Source organism: Quercus suber, unplaced genomic scaffold, assembly GCF_002906115.3.
Source record: "Quercus suber isolate HL8 unplaced genomic scaffold, Cork oak 2.0 scaffold_909, whole genome shotgun sequence".
Classification (NCBI taxonomy): Eukaryota; Viridiplantae; Streptophyta; class Magnoliopsida; order Fagales; family Fagaceae; genus Quercus; species Quercus suber.
In genome coordinates this window covers 89,787-97,224 of record NW_027070333.1, presented here as the reverse complement: position 1 = coordinate 97,224, position 7,438 = coordinate 89,787, and positions in this window count along the sequence as shown.

Below are 7,438 nucleotides of genomic sequence, written 5' to 3'. Positions count from 1 at the left end.
TCTTTCCCTTTTTTTTTTTTTTACTAACGCAGTGGTGCTTTCCATTTGTAGACCCGCACGCCTTTCAGCGTCACTTCCATCTGGTCAACCGGGAAGATTTGTAGAAGGTGCTAAGGGCGCCGGTGTATATAAACAAGGACGACAATCAGGTTAGGGCTGCCCACATAATTTTGGGTTATAAACCCATCCAGAAATCGTTCCCGGTTCCGAAGCACATTATCCTCGCCAACGATCCTCGGCTTCAGAGGATTACTGTGACCGAGGATAGATTTTCGTTCCCCGAGGAGCCCTCCGACCAGGAGGCTGTCACATTAGCCGTACCCTCCTCTTCCCAACCGTTCGCTGAGGTAGCCGAGGAAGCTCCAAAGGGTGAAGGGGACGCGTTTGATGTTTTCGCCCAGCTTGATCAGTCCGAGGACCTTCCCAGAGACTGGGGTGATCCCAATTTGACCAAAGCAGACCTCCTTGCTTCAGAAGCTCCTCCCCGGCCAACAATGGGGTACAAGAAGAAGCCCACCACCAACTTGCTGGACCTGATTGAGGGCCAGCCGGGGGAGTCCTAACAGAAACTTCCCACTCCACCTCCAAAGACTAGGTCAACTTCCGATCGGCAGAAGCTCCCTCCTTCTCCTTCTCAGACGCGCTCGCCCTCTGGGTCCGTACCTGCTGGCCCCAAGAAGAAGAAGGATAAGGGTAAAAGGCCTGTGGAGGATAAGACGGTGTCCTCGCAGGAGGAGGACACTACTCTGCGGCCGTCCAAGCAGCTTAAAATAAGCGACAAGAGCCAAGAGAGGCAGGTCGTCGACACCACCTCTTTCGAGGCCAAGGCCTGGCTCCCAGCCCTGATGCTCTGTAGGGAGCCCTTGAGGGATACCGCCTCCCTCAGGGACTTCAATGAGGGCGAAGGGGCGCGCGTGGCCGACGCGCTGGAGAGGAGCCTGCTGCTCCCAGCGGACATGGCTGACTTAACACTTTGACGAGCGAGCAGGTCTTCCTCAGCCTCAAGCGATATGTGGGGATGGTAAGGGCTACAACCTCGACTCTTCTCCCACTCTTTTTCTTTTATTGGGCTTATAGCACATTGGTTATTCTGGCAGGCTGTCCAAGCTATCTTTATGTTGGAGGGGGCGGCAAACGACCAGAAAGAGACCCTCAAACGGGAGCATGACTGGCGCTTTCAAGCTACCCGGACTCTGAAGAATTTCGAGGCTGACCTCGCCAAGGCCCGAGAGGATTTGAAGGCAGTGACTAGGGAGCGGGACAATGCCCTGTCCGGTCTTGAGGGTGCCCAGAACCAGGCCAGTGAGCAAACGAGGCGCCTAGGCGAGGCGCAGGACCAATTGCAGATCGCAAGGGATCTGATCGCTGATCTGTAGACTAAGGTGACAAAGGCCGAGGAGGCCTAGAGGGAGGCAGAATGGGCCAGAGACCAGGGTCGGGGGGCTAAGGACGAGGCTGGCCATGGCAAGGAGATGGCCGAGCGCGCCAAGGAGGAGGCTGAGACCACAGCTTATGCTGATGGGATGGCTGCGGTGGAGGCCGCCTACAAGGCTCAAGTCCCGGGGGTGTGTAGGCGATATTGTTCCCAGGTCTGGGCTGAGGCCCTCAAACAAGCTGGGGTGGAGGCCACGTCCGACCTGTGGAAGGCAGAGAACGTGTATTACCCCGTCGCTATCCGCGAGGCCGCCCCTGAGGACCCTAAGGTTGGGGGGATTGTTGAAGAGGTGTGGGCAACTGAGCTGGGAGAGCCTTCGAGCGAGGAAGTGCCCCAAGAGGTAGTGGAGATCCCTTCCGATAATCCAACCCCCACCACTGAGGAAGCAGCTACTCTCGCCGTACCCCCGCAGGCCGTCCCCTCAGGCCAGGGCTCGGAGGGGTCAAGGGTTGCCCCTGTTCAGCCTGAGCAAAAGGAGTAGACTCCCCGGCGGCTCGGCTCGTCCTACTTTCACGCTGTCATTTTATTTTGTTGTGTTTCTCCTCTGTGTACTGTGGCTCTTGCCATGCAATTTTTTACAAACTCATCGCTGTAATGCAAATGTAATTTCCCTTTATTTGAATTGCTTACTTGTATGCACGCTGCCTGCTTCTCCTTTTAGATCTGTACGATTTTAGCTAGAATTGTATGTCGGTCAATCGCGCAAGTAACGATGATAAGGAGAGAAGACGTATGCATGGGCAACTCTCTTGCGTCTTAAGGGCTAGGTGGGGCTTGGTCCTTTCCTAACTTGGGATATTTTGTAGTTAGCCTCCTTGTAGGCTTGAGTCCGAGGGCCAAGCGAAGCCCTTGTTCTGTTCAGCACCCTGGTCTAAATAAGCGGTTAGTTTCCCTATAGGCCTGAGTCCGAGGACAATGCAGTGCCTAGGTTCTGTCTAACGCTTTCATTTCTCTGTAAGTATCTAATTTCCCCATAGGTTTGAGTTCGAGGATCATGCAATACCTTGGTTCTGTTTAGTACCAAGGTATAGAGGAGCGATTAGTATCCCCAAAGGCCTGAGTCCGAGGACCATGCAGTGCCTTGGTTCTGTCTAACGCTTTCATTTCTCTGTAACTATCTAGTTTCCCAATAGGTTTGGGTCCGAGGACCATGCGATACCTTGGTTCTGTCCAGTACCCAGGTATAGAGGAGCGATTAGTTTCCCCATAGGCCAGAGTCCGAGGACCATGCAATGTCTTGGTTTTGTCTAACGCTTTCATTTCTCTATAAGTATCTAGTTTCCCCATAGGTTTGAGTCCGAGGACCATGCAATACCTTGGTTCTGTCTAGTACCCAAGTATAGAGGAGCGATTAGTTTCCCAACAGGCCTGAGTCCGAGGACCATGCAATGCCTTGGTTCTGTCTAACGCTTTCATTTCTCTATAAGTATCTAGTTTCCCCATAGGTTTGAGCCCGAAGACCATGCAACACCTTGGCTATGTCTAGTACCCAGATATAGAGGAGCGATTAATTTCCCCATAGGCCTGTGTCCAAGGACCATGCAGTGCCTTGGTTCTGTCTAACGCTTTCATTTCTCTGTAAGTATCTAGTTTCCCCAGAGGTTTGAGTCCGAGGACCATGCAATACCTTCATTCTGTCTAGTACCCAGGTATGGAGGAGCGATTAGTTTCCCTATAGGCCTAAGTCCGAGGACCATGCAATGCCTTGGTTCTGTCTAATGCTTTCATTTCTCTGCAAGTATCTAGTTTCCCCAGAGGTTTGAGTCCGAGGACCATGGACTACCTTGGTATTGTCTAGTACCCAAGCATAGAGGAGCGATTAGTTTCCCTATAGGCTTGAGTCCGAGGATCATGTAGTGCCTTGGTTTTGTCTAACGCTTTTATTTCTTTGTAAGTATCTAGTTTCCCCATAGGTTTGAGTCCGAGAACCATGCAATACCTTGGTTCTGTCTAGCAACCAGGTATAGAGGAGCGATTAGTTTCCCCATAGGCCTGAGTCCGAGGACCATGCAGTGCCTTGGTTCTGTCTAACGCTTTCATTTCTCTGTAAGTATCTAGCTTCCCCATAGTTTTGAGTCCGAGGACCATGCAATACCTTGGTTCTGTCTAGCATCCAGGTATAGAGGAGCGATTAGTTTCCCCATAGGCCTGAGTCCGAGGACCATGCAGTGCCTTGGTTCTGTCTAACGCTTTCATTTCTCTGTAAGTATCTAGCTTCCCCATAGTTTTGAGTCCGAGGACCATGCAATACCTTGGTTCTGTCTAGCATCCAGGTATAGAGGAACGATTAGTTTCCCCATAGGCCGGAGTCCGAGGACCATGCAGTGCCTTGGTTCTGTATAACGCTTTCATTTCTCTGGAAGTATCTAGTTTCCCCATAGGTTTGAGTCTGAGGACCACGCAATACCTTGGTTCTGTCTAGTACCCAGGTATAGAGGAGTGATTAGTTTCCCCATAGGCCTGAGTCTGAGGACCTTGCAATGCCTTGGTTCTGTCTAACGCTTTCATTTCTCTGTAAGTATCTAGTTTCCCCATAGGTTTGAGTCCTGAGGACCATGCAATACTTGGTTCTGTCTAGTACAGGTATAGAGGAGCGAGTAGTTTCCCCATAGGCCTGAGTCCGAGGACCATGCAGTGCCTTGGTTCTGTCTAACGCTTTCATTTCTCTGTAAGTATCTAGTTCCCCATAGGTTTGAGTCCGAGGACCATGCAATACCTTGGTTCTGTCTAGTACCACAGTATAGAGGAGCGAGTAGTTTCCCCATAGGCCTGAGTCCGAGGACCATGCAGTGCTTGGTTCTGTCTAACGCTTTCATTTCTCTGTAAGTATCTAGTTCCCATAGGTTTGAGTCCGAGGACCATGCAATACCTTGGTTCTGTCTAGTACCCGGTATAGAGGAGCGAGTAGTTTCCCCATAGGCTGAGTCCGAGGACCATGCAGTGCCTTGGTTCTGTCTAACGCTTTCATTTCTCTGTAAGTATCTAGTTTCCCCATAGGTTTGAGTCGAGGACCATGCAATACCTTGGTTCTGTCTAGTACCAAGTATAGAGGAGCGAGTAGTTTCCCCATAGGCCTGAGTCCGAGGACCATGCAGTGCCTTGGTTCTGTCTAACGCTTTCATTTCTCTGTAAGTATCTAGTTTCCCATGGGTTTGAGTCCGAGACCATGCAATACCTCTTGGTTCTGTCTAGTACCCAGGTATAGAGGAGCGAGTAGTTTCCCCATAGGCCTGAGTCCGAGGACCATGCAGTGCCTTGGTTCTGTCTAACGCTTTCATTTCTCTGTAAGTATCTAGTTTCCCCATAAGTTTGAGTCCGAGGACCATGCAATACCTTGGTTCTGTCTAGTACCCAGGTATAGAGGAGCGGTTAGTTTCCCCATAGGCTTAAGTTCGAGGACCATGCAATGCCTTGGTTCTGTCTAACTTTTTCATTTCTCTGTAAGTGTCTAGTTTCCCCATAGGTTTGAGTCCGAGGACCATGCAATACCTTTGTTCTGTCTAGTAACCAGGTATAGAGGAGCGGTTAGTTTCCCCATAGGCTTGAGTCCGAGGACTATGCAATGTCTTGGTTCTGTCTAACGCTTTCATTTCTCTGTAAGGAGGGGTTTGTCCTCGGACCGCTTTATTGGAGACGATTCCTCCTTGGGTCGAATTATGATCTTACACGTGGCGTTGATCTCGCCTCCAGCTCGAGCCCCCATCTTTTCATTTACGAAGCGTCCCTTGGCCGTTCATGTTCCGCGCTAGACGTTTCGGTGTGCGAGACGCGCCTTCATTAATGTCCTCGTGAATTAACACAAATCCAATGGTCTACGGTCCCCTTGGAATTTGGTAACTCCATTATTAGCCCTGCTGGTAACTCTCTTTTCGAATTCTGCGTGGATTAATTCTCACCAACCTTCATCCTCTATATAAGGCTTTCCAGGGGGATGGTTTCTCCATACTCCATGAACTTCCTAACGCAAACAGAAAAAACACACCCTTTCAGCTCCCCAAGCCCCTTTAATAACCCCTCCGGAATTGTGACCGGAGTTGGTGGATATGGGGCGGCTTTGGGCGGGTGTGAGGACATCCGTGCCAATAACCGCTGTGACTGCGGCCCCCACTGGACTTCCGGCGCTGCAGAGTCTAGGCGTAACACTAACAGTCCCGTACGCGGTGGCCAGGAAGGACGTCGCTGAAGTACCTAACGTCTCTCCCCGGAGTGCACCCCCGACGGAGGAGATGCGCGAACCTATGTCATGGCTGGTGCCCGAGTGTTGCCGTCTTCAACGGCCAACGCTCGTGAGGATTGGAGAGAATCAAGGGAATATCACAGGGGAGGGCGTCCCAGAGCCCCTGCATCTGCTCCTCGCTTTGTTCAAGCTCCGCCTCTCCGAGAAAGGAGTTGTTGGTGGTCTTGAAGCGAGCCAGCCTCAGCCCCCTTCCGCCCTCTTATTGTCAAGTTCTCCCATTCTCTTGATGCCAATAAGAGTCCGGGTTGACACTTCCCTCTAGCTAGTTTTAGGACGGGTCCGCCTGGGCCTCTGATTGTAGAACTAACTTGTAGGAATAGTTTTAAAACACGCCTGCCTGAGCCTCTGATTGTATTTTGTACTTTTCTTTTTATGAAATAATATCAAGCTTCCTTTCTTTGCTATTAAATCTCCTGTCTCGAACTTTTATCTTTCTGCAGTGTTTGTTTGGTAGTTTTTTTTTTTGCATCATCGCCGATCTTCCGTAGAGTGATTATTTAGAACAATCGCCTGTTGCGCCGGCCAGCGCACTAATCTTTCCCACAGACGACGCCAATTGTAGGGTCTGTTTTTGTTGCTCAAGCCCAAAAGATATGGGTCAAAGGCCCAACGAACCCAGAACAATGAATTTGTAGAGTGGATCGAAGGTTTAGGCGCTGGCCGGCGTTCACGAAGCATGAACTCTTTTCTTTCTTTGAAAAATACTTAGAGCAATCTACGACTGGGGGAGGCTCCTCGGACCACGGCCGAGGAGGCTTTCCCTTCCCCTCTCTCAAAAAACTCCTCTCCTTTACATTTTGCTCACATTTCTTATATATCCCTCTCTTCCTCCTCTTGTTGGTCATCTATTGGCCTTCCACCTGACCGTCTATCCCATCAAATGTCATATCCGTGCTTAAGTGGTTCACCCTGATCGATGTTGCCCTGTCAAGGGGTTACATCCTCATTAATGCGGCCAGAAGGGTTAGGTGAGCGTATTCAATGCCGAGGTGACAGTTCGCCCAGGGCTTGACTCTTCTTCATACTGAGGTCTCAGACGACCGAGGATAGAGTCATCCTCGGACCCATCATGCATCCTCGACGTGGGCCATTTGGGCCTGGGTTGAAGTGGGCAGAGGCTACCCGATTTTCTGGCCCCACAGTTAGTAATTGAATTGGAGATTAGTAGCTTAATAATTGTTTGGTTGTGTATATTGAAAATGATGTAGCAGATAACATTAATAGTGAAACTATCATATCACAAAAGAATTTCAAAATATGAAATCTTGTGAAATGAAATTTTAAAATTTTATGTATTTACTAATTTTTTATTTTGTAATGTTAATACATTCAAGTTTTATTTTTATTAAAAAAATTTTAAAATTTCCTAGAACCGCCGCTGGTGTTACCCACAACTCCGTGCCTTATTGCAGGCACAACGTTTGGATTGGTCTGTGTAAGAACCTGATTTGAATTCCTAACCCAAAGATATGAATAGACTTAGGCCCAAAAGGCCCAAAATAATGAATTTATAGATAAATGGGTTAGAAAACTGGGTTTTAGTTAATCAAATAACAAATTAAGTAGGTTGATGGTGAAAGAATGAAGATGGACAATTGTAGAATGAGTAATAAATGTCCTCGGTAATATCCGAGGAGACTGATTCTTATATAATGATCTTAGATGGGGATACAAGTTTAGTTCTAGATTGCTACAGTGTTTCACCCTTTATTTTTTTTATCCCCCTTTCTTGCTTAGGGATGGCAATTTAAATCCGACCCGTGGAT